We start from the raw sequence: 14,779 nt of genomic DNA on the forward strand, positions 1-14,779 counted from the left end.
GTTGTCATACGAAATAAACTATAAATTCTTAGTGAAAGACTTACTGAAGGCAGACAGCAACATATGTGTCCTAAATCTGTTGACTTTTGCTGCCTCATCAACATCAAAATGTTTCAAAGACATTTTCATTTATTTTTTTCTTTGATTTATGTTCACTTATTTTCAGAATTTCAGGTGAGCATTCCTGAAGTCCAAAGCCTTCTGGTCGATTCTGATCAGAGGAAATAAGAACAGCACAGATTAAAAAAAAAAAAAAAAAGAAAAGAAAAAAAGACAAATCAAAGTACCCCTCTAGTGTTACAAATTCCATTTTGATAAGATTGCATTTTACATAGATTTGTGAATGTTTCTGCTTTTGCAACCACTGATACACATATCTTTTTCTACAAAAAATGTTAGTTTCCATGTAACTCCACCTGAAACCTCAGAAATGTCTTTTTTCCATAGTAAGAAAGAGCCTTACCTCCGTGGCAACAGGTGGCTCACAGGCCACGTACACTTGTCACTTGATGTAGATAAACCTACTGTGCTTACTCCCTTTATTTCCATCCTGATGATGCTGACATGACAATTCCCTGCATTTTTTCAGTGAAAAGAGGCCAGTTCTGTCATCTTAAATATAGTTGTAAATCTCAGTTGAACATTTGAATACCCATTCAAGACCTCTTTTCGTAAGTGAAGAAAATCTCATAGCCTTGCTTTCTTCTGTTTTGACACTTTCTTTTATGAAGGTGTCAGCCTCTGGCTTGTGGTGCAATTATTGCAGTGACACTGACACCTATATATTGGTGCTATTAACAGTTCCATTTCATGTCCTCTAGATAAGAGCTGGCTCTTTGAAATCCTTTGGTTGAATTATTTGCCTCAGGATGTGCCTGCAATGCAAAAAATAAACAAACAATAGGATTTCTGGCTTTTTACAGCTGAAATTAAAATCTTAGTTGTCTTTATATGGGACACATTCACTGCGTGCTAATTTTCAGTTGAAGCTGCTTTTGTTATAGGTGTTATTTAATGTGGTGGTGGTGGTAGAGAGACACAGAGGACTACAATAGTTCGTATTAAATTCCTGGAGGAAATTCCTCTCTAAAATACAAGAATCAGTTCAGATTGCTGCAGTAGGTACAGAATTTGGCAATGGCACTTTCTGCCTGACTAGCTGTTTGAATTTATGGTCCATCAACCAGAACAGAGGGAGAAATTGAAAGGCAGTCCTGACATTCATTGGTATTTTCACCACTAAAATGGCATGGCTATACGTTAAGAGTAGATATGATTGCTGCTCAATTAGCTGTCCTGGAGGGAGGCAGAAGAGATGCCCTTGCGGTGGAACTTCCAAACAGGGCAGAACTTGTCAACGTCTCTAGTGCACTAGTGAAAATATAATGACAAAAGTGCTTTCAAAAGCTGGTGAAAGAAAAAAAAAAACCACAAACCCAAAACAGAACCACTTTGCATTTCACTAAGCATGTTGCTTTACATGGTTTCTGTAATCTGACATAGACTTGTGCTGCCATTTGTGCTACCATGGGGTCATGTTCCCCCTCGTAACCCCTACTAACCACCTGTGCCTGCTGCTGCCTCTTTTGTGGTGACATGCACGTTGATATGATTCATGATGAGTCAGATGGGAGAACAGATGGAGCTGAAAAGTACCTCACCTGAAACTATGATCTGCTGGGCCACTTGCTTGTGCTTGCCCAACTCTGGTGCTGGTACAAGGGAGGCACCAAGAGCAAGGAGCCAGATGAAGGAACTCACAGGCCATGGCCTTGGTTCTGTGTTGCAGAGAGTAAAGAAAGTGTACTTCAATCGTGAGTATTCTCAGAAAGAACTTAACCAGCCTCCCTGCAGAGAGCAACCTGGGTACAGGCTTGGTTTGTCTAGTCAGAAGAGCGGGTGAGGAAGAGTCGAGGATTCTCAAGTCCTGACTCTCATGCCAGATCATGACTCAGATACACAGAGGTGTACCAGGATCAACAGCAAGCTCAGAGCTTCTCATGATGCTCATCACGATTCTCACGAAGTGCTTAGTTCAGTCTGAATCAGAAGCAACTCTTTCGCAGTCAGCAGAGTTATGCTATCATGAAACCAGCACGACAGGACAATCAGGTCTTACATCGATAATTCTCCGGTTTCTTCACTTTGAGCATTCCCAACCATTTTAGCAATGCTTTCCACATCTTTCCCATGTGTTGTTATCTTGTCTGGCACACTGGGGTGGTTTGATTTTCTCCTGCTGCCAACCATTGCTCTCAACGTGGCTTTTGTGGCTTTGCTTGAGGAGCAGAGGGCTGCGCGCTGCGGGGCGGGCTGGCAGCCTCCCCCGTGTGCCGTTCGGGAGGGTGGATGGGTGATGCCCCAACAGCGATGTGGACGAGGAGGCCTTGTGCTCACTCTGCTGCTCTGACAGGCACTCTGGTGGAAGTCTCTTAACGTCCTCTCATCTCAGTTGTCCTTTTGAACTCTGGTTTCACTAGTTTGACAATGGTTTCTGTATTAATTAGTTGATGTCTCTTCTTGAAATTTTCAAATCCAGTGGTTGACAATGCACACACACACATACAAACACAAGCAAATCTATGCTTATTCATTGTTCTTAATGATTTTTTTTACAAAAATATCCTCGGTAGACTGCAGTTTATGAACCTACATAAGGTAACATAAAAAGAGGATAAATTAATAGTCCCGGTATAAATCTCTTTTGCAGGAAAATGCATTCCTTTATGCTGAGAGCTGCTGAAATAACAAGTTTTTATAAGCTTGTATCCAAAATTACTATTTTTTTAAATGTCTTTTCATCTTTCCACAGTGGCAGCTGTGTTGTTTATTTAACAAAATGTAACACCTTCCTTGCCACTCCTTGCAGCCTCCTGGCACAAGAGTCAGTGTTCATCTCAGAAAATTCAAAAGTGCATAATCGGAGTTGCTAAAGGGCTTGAGTCAACGTTTTTGAGAGTTCATTGAACAATTTTTTTTTTTTTACCTGGAGGAACCATCAGATGCAACATAGCAGATGTCTAGAGATCAGTGTCATCTGCTGCCTTGCCTCAGAATATTTTAGAGACAAAATACAGTGCCTAGCTTTTTTCTCAACTTTCCTTTTTCTTTTTTGGACAGCTTAAGCTACATGAGAAGATTGTACCCAGCATATCTTCCCATTGCTGCCAGATGACTGAAAAAGAAAAGCTGAAGCTAAATTTGGGTGTGTTCTGTCTTTTAGAATACATTTAGTGTGCAGTCCCTTTTCTTTATCATTTCAAACATTGCTTCTAAAGCATATCTGTGAATCACTCTTAAAAGCATCAGCCTTGGCCATTTCAAGGTATCAACAAATCCAAAGCAGATTGACCTGTTTCTCTATGATAAAACAGTTTAACTGACTTGTTAATTTTAGAAGATGTTTCCAGACAGTAGCTTTCCTGTTTCTAGACCCTGATGGATCTGATTTTGATGCCCTCAAGTCAGTAATAATTTACGCACCTGTGCTAACGTGCCATTAAGTATGAATAAGAGTATCACCATCAGGCTTTACATAAACTTGTTTTAGGCTTACCCAGTACACTTTGTTCTTTCCTCGTCCTCATTTCTCTCTTCCCCTTGGATTTTCTTGTAGTCTCATCGGTTGATCCTGTCCTCTAGAACAACTTTCTTTTACTGCTTTTGGCTTTCTAAATCATTCCAGGTGGGATCTTATAGTAATGAAACCCGTTTTTCAGTCAGGTGTAACGCTTAGGCGCAACAAATGTTGGTTTTGCATCACCTTGAGGTTGCTCAGTGCTGGCTGGTCTTCCAGTGCCCAGAGCCTCCAGATGTGATGCTGGCAGAGAGTTGCAGGAGGTTGGCTTATGCAGCTGCACTATGATAGAAATACCCAGGAAACTATTTGATAGTTTGATATTTGATAGGTACTAAAACCAACATAACTTTAAAAAAAAAAAAAAAAAAAGCAGCATGCTGGTCTGCTGCTGAGATCCATAGGAAGCTTCACTGGGTAGAGCACCGTGGCTCACTGTGCTGCTGCAGCTTTCTCAGGGCCCAGCACTGTCCTCTGCACAGCCCCTGCTGGGTCCTGGCGCTGCAGCCCATCAGAGGGGGGACGCAGGGTGAGACACTGGCGACCTGCGTTCAGGTCTTGGCTCTGTCAAGAATTTCCCATCACCTTGAATGTGTCCCTGACTTATCTTCTGTTACTGTTTCCATCTGTAGCATTGGGAGAGCATGTTTCAACTCCTCATAGAATAAATGTGAATGTAAATCCAAGAAAACATGCAAATACTATTATAATAAGTAATAATGCTGGTAATACAATTCATGAATGGGGTGGAACAGAAGTTCCTGTTTCTACAAAGGGCAAAGCTTATTCCAGTTTCTTTTTATAGTCTTTTTATAGTCGTTACTTTTCTAGAGTTGCTCCTGGTTTCCTAATTAAATAGTTTCATAAAGAGAGCTCTCTTCCCCTGTCAGTGCGTTGGGCCCAACAGCGGAGCCCAGGCAGCTCATGGGTGATGTCTGCTGGTCACAGATCTCTTGGGGTTTGACTTCAGGCAAAACGTGCGTGTAGCCATTTAAAAGAAGACCATGCTACGTAAACAAAACATTGGGGTTTGGTGTTATTGGAGATTCAAAAAGTTATCTCTGCCCTGGGCTTGATCCTGTTCCGATTGGAGGTGACGGGGGCTTTGCTGCTAATTTCACAGGGACCCGGTCTGGGGTGAGTAAGCTAGCAGTGATACTTAAAGAGAAGCAATACCAGCTAGGCAATCACTTCCAGAAGTGAGGAAGAGGAAGGCAAGCATGTTTTGTACCTTTCTCCCTGAAAACACAAGACTGACTAGTCCACACAGCCAGGGGCAGGCTGCAGAAATCAATCAGTCTCCCATATTGGGGTTCACTAAGCCATTCTGCAAGAAGGCTTCATTCCCCTAAGGGTGCTTTTGTCTTCCTCTGCACTCCTTCCCAAAGGATCACTGCTGGTCCCCTGGAAAGCTGCTTCAGGGCCCCTGTCTGTGCTGGAGTCCTTGATTTACCCCACCATGATCAGCACTTTTCTTCAGCACCCACCCTGCTTGCAGCAGCACTGCTTCGCGTACGTAGTGCCTTGCAACCCTGCTGCAATGCTGCTGCTGCATCCTTGCACCGCAGGTCTGCCCAGAGGCAGTGGTAGGTCTGAGGCAGCTTGCTGAGGAATAGGCAGGGAAGGTGCTCCGTGCCTTAAACATGACACTTGCCCGGTGGCTCATGAACCCAGTATTAGGCTGTTTCCAAGAAGCTTCCTAGCACACAGGACAAGAGCCCTATAGGCCAGTCTCAGGGAGATGCTCTCTTCTCACAAGGTCCTTGCACTGCCCTATCCTGAGGGGGATGGCTTGTGCCACACTTGTGAGCAAGGCTGGCACCTGTGTTTGACTTCCTCAAGAGCAGCCCAGGCAGAAAAGAGTGCTGGCTTCCACCTTTGCTTCACCGCTGGCCAAAGCAGGTCAGCACCCAAGTTGCCACAATGCATGCAGTGAAAGCAACCGTGCTCAAGGAGCTAGACAGAGACGGCAGAGCTAAAAGCTGGGTTGCTATATTTAGCACTTAACCAGAGCGAGCCCCAGTTTGCGTGGGGAAAGATGGATCTTCCTCACTGCTCAGGACAGATCTAGGAGTATGCACAGCAGCATTATCTCATATTAATATGTCTTCATTGTTTCAGCAGTGGCCTGTTTCAACTGGCTGTAAGACAGTATTTCATGAGGCATGAGGCATAATTAAAATTACCTTTCAACTGCCAAAACAAATAACCAGACTAAATGCACTTTTCTTTCTTTTATTTTGACTTGTCTTTGTTCCTTTACTGAGTGGAGTTACATGGTCCTTCGGAACTGTTTTCCCAACCCTTCTCAAGTTTGGACTAAAGAGCTGGTGATCACTTCTGCAGTGAGTGTCCGGGCTTGGCTCCATCCACAATAACAGCACATGCAAAATGAGCTGGGAGTCCCCAGCTGGGGAAAGGTGAAAGGCACAGTGCAAAAACAAAAGCCAGTTTACAACTTTCCTGTAACTCGCCATGGAGTGACACTGTTTTGACAGGTGAGAGGCAGTATAATAGCTCACGGTACTGAAGGAGAAACTTCTGAGTAGCCAGAATGTCTCTTTGTAATGTGTGTGGAAAAGCAAGTAGGCCAGAGAAAGAAACAGTCCTCTCCTAATACAGTCATGCTTGCTCAACAAAACTTAGAAGATAGTATCTACAGAAATACCAGCCTTTCAAAAGCAACATGAATTAGGAGATCGCCTGAGTGTCACTACCTCATTTACTGGATCTGCGGAAAACTCGGGAAACTTGATCCACGTGCCTGCTCATTTTCGGCTATTATGCAAAAAATAATTACATTATCAACCAGCCAGTAAAACAGGCAAAACCCCGTGGTGAATGCTACTGTTCCACTGATCTATTTAATGGATGAATGATCTTTTCATCTGCATCTGACTTGTAAAGGAAAGAAGGCAAAACAGAGTAACAGCATTAAAACCGTGAAAAAACGGGATGGAGATGTTTGCATTGTTCTGTGGGGGACCACGGAAAGACCCACTTTTGACCAAGCCTGCACTGATGACTGCATGTAACTAAATTTAGCACTGCGTGGACCTATGTGTCCTGAAAACAGTAAACCGTATGACCGTTATGCTGCCAGACTCCACAGACCTACCCCTCAGCAGGGCTTGCTATTCTGGGTACTGTGCTGCACCGCCTGGGGGGCACACCTCCTGCTTGGGCCCTGGGGCAGCCTCTCCAAGTTTAGACCAACTCCATGGTGATTTGTAAATGTAGCCAAGCTTTGAACCAGCGTGATGTTTTTCATGCAGCGAGGAGAAGAGAGGGGAAAGACCATTGTTATCTGGCATTTGAAAGCTGTGTACCTTTCCTCTCTCTCCTTTTATGTGTACCAGATTCTTGCTGTAAGACTCCGATAGAAAACTCACTGAATAAAACTAAAAGATCCCTACAACATCAATAAGCTTTCAATCAGTCCCGAAGAGCAAGGCTGTGTGGTTGCCTCGCTGCTCCAGTTCTCCTATGTCCGTAGTGGCGGGTGGACAAATTCAGCAATTCACATAAAGTAACCTTCTAGCATAAAATGGAAAAAGCAGCCGCAACAAATGGAAATGATAAAACTGAGGGGAAAAAAGGAAAAAAAAAAAAAAAGTTGATGTGTTCTTAAGTTTCTCAAATACACAAGTAGTTAAAGATCAAATAGCTGCAACTCAAAATACCAGGACCTCGCTAACGCCGTGTGTGTGTGTCATAAACCTCCTGTGGTGCCCCACCAGTGTGATCAACCAGCCCAGAGAACCTGGAATGGCCATCTTTTCCAGGCCTGGCAGCGTGGATGTGTCTCCTAACAACCAGATCATTTTGCATACTCTGGCCACTTAAGTAGCTGTGGGTAGCAGAGCTGCTCAAATTGACACCAGCTGGCTGAGCAATAAAGCCACCGCTATATTGTTCCCTCTTGGGTTGATACCCCAAACTTTTCCTGCTCAAATCTGTTGTTGCCCCTGTGCAGAAAATCTGCCCAGAACGGGCATGCAACTGGGCAAAGCTGCCATTGCCCAGGCTCCCCTGCGGTCCCAAGCCTTGCTGCCAAAGTCACGCAAGTAACTCATTGGTGAAGAACAAAATTAGATCAAAGAACTCCAGAATTTGGTCTGAATCATTTACACCTTAAGGACAAAGAAGCCTGAGGGTATTTGCAATGTTTCTTCTGTGGCCTGCTCATTTCTGAAGCAGAGTGCTTAGTAAATTCCCAGGTTTTAATGCAGTGTCAGAACAAACATAAAGGTAATGTTGTTATACTACTACAAGTGCTGGGTGAAGAGTCATAGCAAAAAACCAAACCTCACCGAACTGTTAGATGCCTCATGATAGATGAGTCAGAAATTCCTTGTTTCCTGCTACACTGTTACCAATTTAGCAGGCTGCAGAACGAGAAAATGGAGCTGTGGATGACAAAGAAGAGGTAATTCGTGAAAAATGCCCAACAGCTTGTGGAGTAGATGAAGGACAAGATGGAGCAATTACAAAATACCCGGAGACACACTATGTGGGCAAAGGGTGTGTCCAAGTTCTTCAAGCATTTGGGCAATTAAAATCCAGGTTATTGTTCTTTCCAATAGTTTTCAGTGAGCAGAAGCAGGTGTCTTCTCCAAAGACCACTAGTAGATACATCAGATACATGTTGTGCCTGGCACCAAATGAAAGGGAAACATTTAGGCTCCAGTGATCTGCAGTTTGCATCCTTTGTGAATTCTGGGGGGGGGGGGGGGGGCGGGGGAGGAAGTGTTTTCCTCTAGGAAAGTCTAGAAAACAGTGCTATCAGTGGGATGTCACAGCACGGAACAAGAGTGAAGTTCAGAGGTTATTACGAGGCTCAACTTTAAGATTACTCACCTTTGCTTCCTTCATGTGAGCCAGGCTTGCCAGTGAAATTCATTTCATGTGTACGTGATCCAAGTAAGGATTCATCATCTGCCACATAACCCCAAAGATAAAGAGTTAAATACAGCTTTGGGCTGTGTGTAAACCATCAAAAGTAAGTGAATTTGCATTTTGATTACACTAGATCCAGTTTGATGAACTAAAACAAATGATTTCTGTAAGATTTGTGAATTCTCCTGTGAATTAAAATGTTGTGTATTTCAACTCCAAACACTGGTCAGCAGAGCAATGCTATGTCATAGGCCTACAGAATAAGCTGTGATGTGATTGTTTCCTCTCATTCTGTTCTTTCAAACAGAATGCCTTAAAAACAAGAACTGGGAGATGCAGGGTAGAATGGGAACTCAGATTCAGTTGAAACAATTTGAAAAGTAACTAAAGGGTTCAATAGCAACTTAACAAAGATCCATGCTTGAGGAAGACATCTCCCTGGAGTTCTTGACAGTATGGCATCTACATTCTCCTGCATTTTGGAAGGAATTTAGAACGAGCTCAGAGGGAAAACAATTCAGAGAAAAGCCATGAGAATGATTATGGGAAATGAAAAACAGATCATAGCAAAAAAAATCCGAGTGTGCTCTATTTCCTTTATAAAAGAACTGATTGAGGAGTAACAGACACTCCGTGTGTACCAGCACTAAGCACACAGCATGAATGAACTTGTCAGTAGAGTGGACAAAAGTATAACAAGATACGTTAACTGAAAGGCAGACAGTTCAAACTAGGAATAAGGCACACATTTTTGAACAGTGAAAGTAATTGAAACAATTTACCAAGGACTTCAGTGAATTTTCCATCAATGAGAATAAATATAGAATGACTGGAAATTTTTCTAGAAGACACCTAGTTGAAACAAAAATTAATTCATGGAAGTTCAATGGCATGTCATATAGAGGAGGTCAGACTAGATTATCACAAATGGGCCTTTAGAGCTTTAAAGTCTAAGAATTTATGGGAGATTGAAAAGATATTAACAAGTTTTCTTCCAGTAGAATGTCCTTAGCAAAGATCAATCTCTCTGTCTATCAATGGATTTTCCATACTTCCCATCACTGTCCTAAGTCTTTCCCCAAAAAATTAGATTAGTGTAGTGAGATCAATAGTGATTTCATACTGTCTTCTCTTTTTCAGCCTGCCTCAGTTATTGAAAAAACTGTCTAGTCTAAATATATACAATCTTTTATTCCATTTAAGAAACAGTCCACCCAATTACATCTCATTGAAGCATTTTAAGATAAAAGTTTTAATAAACATAGTAAACCTGCCAACGAAGAAAAGCCAAAATTTTAAAAGTTCTTAAAAAAATAAGCTCAGAAACTTTTTCTGTCAAGAGCTAAGTATTGTTACAAAATAAGTTTGTTTACAGTTTCTAATTTCAAGTGCAAAAGTTCTGGTTGAACCATGTGGAAAATAATCTTGACATTCTTTAATAGCTCTGCTGATTTCCTTTCATCTTTCAAATACCCCAGACTTGTCATGTGCTAAAAACAAGCCTGGAAAACATCAGTCACAGAAATGCTTGTCAAATTAATAGCAACTAAAAAAAAAAAAAAAAAAAAGGAAAGAGGAGTGGTCATATTAAAAACTGAACTCGGTGATAATTATAATGGAATTTTGGTGCATATTATCAGTTTGCCTGACTTAAGATGCAGACGTTAAGAGAGCTGTCAGCAGAAGTTGCCTGGAAGATGTGCTGAAGCAGCCTGTCTTTTGATGCCTAGGCTGTCTTTTCGCCCTGGCTGACTTCATCCACATGCCTCATCATGCCAATTTACTCCAGTCCAGTCCTTTCCCCTCCCTCCTCAGCAGAGCTGGATGTTGCAACCTATTTACAGTGAGGAGATTCCCTTACTGGGTGAACTTTCTGTTACCTGGCAGGAGAAATTCCTTGGGAATTAATGCAGTCTCAGTATCTGTGAAACAGCTAAGGGATTAGAGACGTCTTTTCAGGTCACTGAACGTTTCTGATAAAGAGCACAGCAGCACTGTGCCGGAAGTGCAGAAGAGTACTGATCCTGTAAAAGACTATGGGAAATTTTTTGCAAGTAGAAACTGAACATCCGTGTTAGATATTGGCTGTTATTGCCCCAGTCCCGGTGAAAACTGGTATGTGTGATGGCTGCAAATTTCACAGGCTTTATGCAAGTCAGCTCACACTGCTGCAAAGTGGTTGTGTGTTATCCAGCGTGACAATGCGTAGAGAATTCATACTGGGAGTATCCGCGGTATGGTGAGATCAGCAGGGTGCAAAAGAAATTCACCTTTGTCCTTCTTCTCTCTGCCTATTTTATGTCCATTGAAAGACCCTCGGGTGGAACCAGTGCTAGAAATATATGGAGCCAGACACACTCTTGTCTCACCACCACTAGAAGGAAGCCACTTGGTGGCTTTCCAAGAGCTCCTTAGCAGAGGAGAAGCTACAGATGTCTTGCTCTACCATAGTCTTACTCTTGGAGAGATGCCCACTGCCAGGACACTCAGGTTCTGCTTTCTGTTACGTTCAACTAGGGTGAACCTAGCTTACTGTTTGAAGTGCTTTTTTTTTTTTTTTTTTTTTGGGGGGGGGGGGGGGGGGGGGCAGCGGGAAGGCCTGTTGCAAGTGAAATAGTTGGGGAATTAGTGAAATAGTGTGGACTTAAAAGAATGGCTTCTTTCCACAGTGAATGGAAACCAGAATGGCTGTGAATCTCATTTCAGCATCTAGCAGAAAAACTGTCAGCCTGGTTATAGTAAAGATGATAATATTATGTTGTTTAATCTTATCTGGATATGTCCCCTTCAGTGGTTTCCTGCTGGTAAACCACAGAGAAGAGAGGCAGTAGTAAGTAAACGAGAGGAAGTGAGATGAAATACAGTATGCTCCTTTGGTTAATAGGGGATTCATGTGAAGGATATTGCTAATTAAAACCAATACTATTTTCCTCCATCTGGACTTTCAAAACCAGTGTCAAAGAATACAGAGGATGTTTTGTTTCGCTGAATTGCTTGTAGTTTAGGGAAGCCACTTGGATGAAATATTAGTATTGCGGTAAACTGTGCTTGTGCTTTAAGAGCAACATGCGAAATAGGCACTTTACAGATTGTGAGTACATGGTTTCACCAGCATAACGTCCAAATGAAAGGGCAGCTTGGGGTTAGAAGAGCAAAATCCACCCTCAGCCTACTCTGAGGTACAACAAACACTCGGGGTTGCTGGAATAACAGCTCTTGTGTCCCCAGGCTACGTGTGAGTGGCTCCAGGGCTGCTGGATCTACAGAAGCATGAAGTCTGGGATTTGCCTGCAGTGCTGACCTTTGCACCAGCCCGTGGATGGCACCGTGATTCACAGGGAGTGTGTGAAGCCAGAGGCTGCCTCCCTGCTACTGCTCATAGCTTTCCTCTGGTTTGACCAGAGGGAGCTGAGGTTGCTCCAAAGACCTGGCCAGAATTCCCTTATAGAGCATCTCACCTCATTAAGTGCATCAGGAAAAAGTGAGCAACGTCAGCAAAAGGTTTGTGAGTGAGATGAATTCTTTACGCATTGGTGAGATCTTGTGCTCAGTGCTTGCTTGCTTCACCTGGATTCTAGGCTTGTGCCCAAGGCTGAAAGGAAACAAACCTAAACTTTCTTCAGCTTGCCTATTCATGAGTGCCTTGTGTCAGCGAAACATGCCTCATCATGTGGCTACCGGATGTTTTCTCCACCTCCTGCACCATTTCCAAGGATCCCACTCTGACCCACTTCCCCAACAACGAATGGAAAAGTTCACTTTTGTTGTTAGCGTTGTCTTTACATCACTGGAAACAAATAAGTCTGTAGGCGATGTTGGAACAGTTCCCTGCCTATTAATAATGTCTGAAGACTGGCCTCAAATGTGGCTGAGCTGGGTACTTTGAAATTAAATATGAACAGGAGAAGTGAAGAAAAGATACTGCAAGAAGAAGTTGGCATCCCTTTTAGTGAGAGCTGTCCGAGCCGGTGGCCTGTGGGATGTCTACCGTCTGCTTTTTGCTGAACTGTTATAATGCCTTCTGGGTCCATGTTGTCAAAGGCTGGACTGTCCTGCTCTAAGTGACTTATCCCAAAATCTGTGGCAAGCCAGCCTCCTTCGCTAGACAACTCAAGTGAAATACATGCATCTTGGAAGATTAGAAGCTGAAGGGAAAATCTGTCTCCTCCTTTCTCCCCACCCTTTTCAATTACATGTTTATGTTTATCAGTTTTTAGTTTGGGCAAGGGATTCCTCTTACCCTGTTTGCTCCTGTGCTCTTGAGGCCTGAACAGCACTTTATTATTGCAAGAAGTTCCTGTTTACCTCTTTTCACCTGTGTTCTGGTTTCTGGCCCTTGTTCTTTTCTTGTTGACTCCCTGAGGGTACACAGATGGTAGCCTGGAAGCCGAAAGGAATGATACTGGAGGAGTGAGAGAGTGAGAGGGGAAAAAAAAGTAAGAAGGAAAGAAAAACAGTGATCACAGCAAGCCTCCAGACCCTCCTACCAGCAAAACCCTAATACATATCAGTGTGCTGGATCTTGTCAAGATGCAGGTAATGTGTAATTTTGGGAATGCAACCTAAACAACATTTAGCTTGCTGGCTGTAAATGCTTAGACCTGTTAAGTAGGGTATCACAGTTCCATCACAAAGTACATTTTGTCAGCTGAGAAATGCTTTTTTATTCACAGGCGGTGCCGTAGTTGGGCTGCTCTTTAATGGCGAAGGTCAGCCTCAAGAGGCACCATGCAGCAGAATGCCCAAGCATTTCTTGTGTCCAGATGAAGCCCTTTTACTCAGGGTGTGGGCGCAGGGTGAGGGGGTGAGTTTACCTGCTGTGCCCGAAGGAGTTCAGCTCACCTCTGCAGTCTGGTAGGGACTGACCAGCAGTTTTTCAGAGGGTAAGGAAATGCTGTGACTTTTGGACAACTTCAGTCAGGTGTTTTTAAGCACAGTGTTCTTTGGGATAGCAGGTGAAACCGCGAAATATTCTTGGAGAAAGCTGATTGGCGTCCAAAGAGCTTTATAAAACGAGTCTTCGGAAGAAAACCCAGTCGGTAAATGCGAATACTGTTCTTGGCATATAGCGTATCACAGCTCTGTTACCTATTGGCGTAGCACAACATCAGCTCCCTCCCACGAAGGGCAGCCGAGCTCATGAAAGAACGTGGCGTCAGCGGCGGAGCGGGCGCAGAACGACGCCCCGGTGCGGGGGCAGGTTACCCCCGGCAGCGGCACGTCCCGCAGAGCGCGGCCCCGGTGCGGAGCCGAGCGGCAGCAGCGGCGCAACTGCCAGAGGCCACCTAGCGGCGGCGGCGGCACTCACGGGCCCGGCCGACCCGCAGCGGAGCCCGGCCATGCCGTGCCGTGCCCTGCCGTGCCATGCCGTGCTATGCCGTGCCGTGCCCTGCCATGCCGTGCCGTGCTGTGCTATGCTATGCCGTGCTGCGCCCTGCCCTGCCCTGCCATGCCCTGCCATGCCGTGCCCTGCCGTGCCGTGCCCTGCCGTGCCGTGCCCTGCCGTGCCGTGCCGTGCCGTGCCCAGCCCTGCCCTAGGGTACCCGGCAAAGCCGCCGTGCGCGGGGGAAAGCTCTGCAGCGAGCTGTGTGGCAGGGCTTGGCAGAAAGCAGGCGGCTGGTGCGGCTGCGCCTGGGCAGCTGGCCTGGAAGGGGCACTGCCGAAAACACACCCGTCAGGGGTGTCTATGGCACAGTGTGGTATTAATGCACACTTCTCCTGGGAGGGACATTGACCAGGCCCAGAGAGACATTGTCAAACCTGAGCAGAAGGATGAAAATATATAACACGATGTAGAGAGGGTGAGGATTAGCTGAGAAGGTCGAGAAAGAGAAATCAGGAAGGACTGGGGAGGACTCTTGCTGAAGAAGATCCCAAGAGAGTCTGGAGAACAACTGTTGTCATCCAGTTTTCCTTCGGGGCAAGAGATGCAGTGTACAATGTGAATGACAGCAAGGAGAGAAAATTCGGCTATTGCTGCAAGGACCCCGAACCCCAGAAAGGCAACTTGTCCTTGGAGTGAAAGGGACGCATTGAAACAAGCAGCCAGAGCACCCCAGTAACGAGACCTTGGCCAGCACAGTAGACCAGAGGCAAGTACTGCCTCTCGGGTACTCTGTGCGGACTTCCACCTCTCCTGATTCCTTCTCTCTTCATTGACATTTTCTGTGCTGGTTTTTAAAGGAATGAACCTTCCAGGAAGGACACTGTCTATAATGTGATTGAAGTGGAAAATACACTGTTCCTTTCACTTGCAGTGTTTTGTTTTGTTGAGCTTTTTTCTTTTTCTTTTTTTTTTTTTTT

Source organism: Falco rusticolus, chromosome 6 (assembly GCF_015220075.1).
Source record: "Falco rusticolus isolate bFalRus1 chromosome 6, bFalRus1.pri, whole genome shotgun sequence".
Classification (NCBI taxonomy): Eukaryota; Metazoa; Chordata; class Aves; order Falconiformes; family Falconidae; genus Falco; species Falco rusticolus.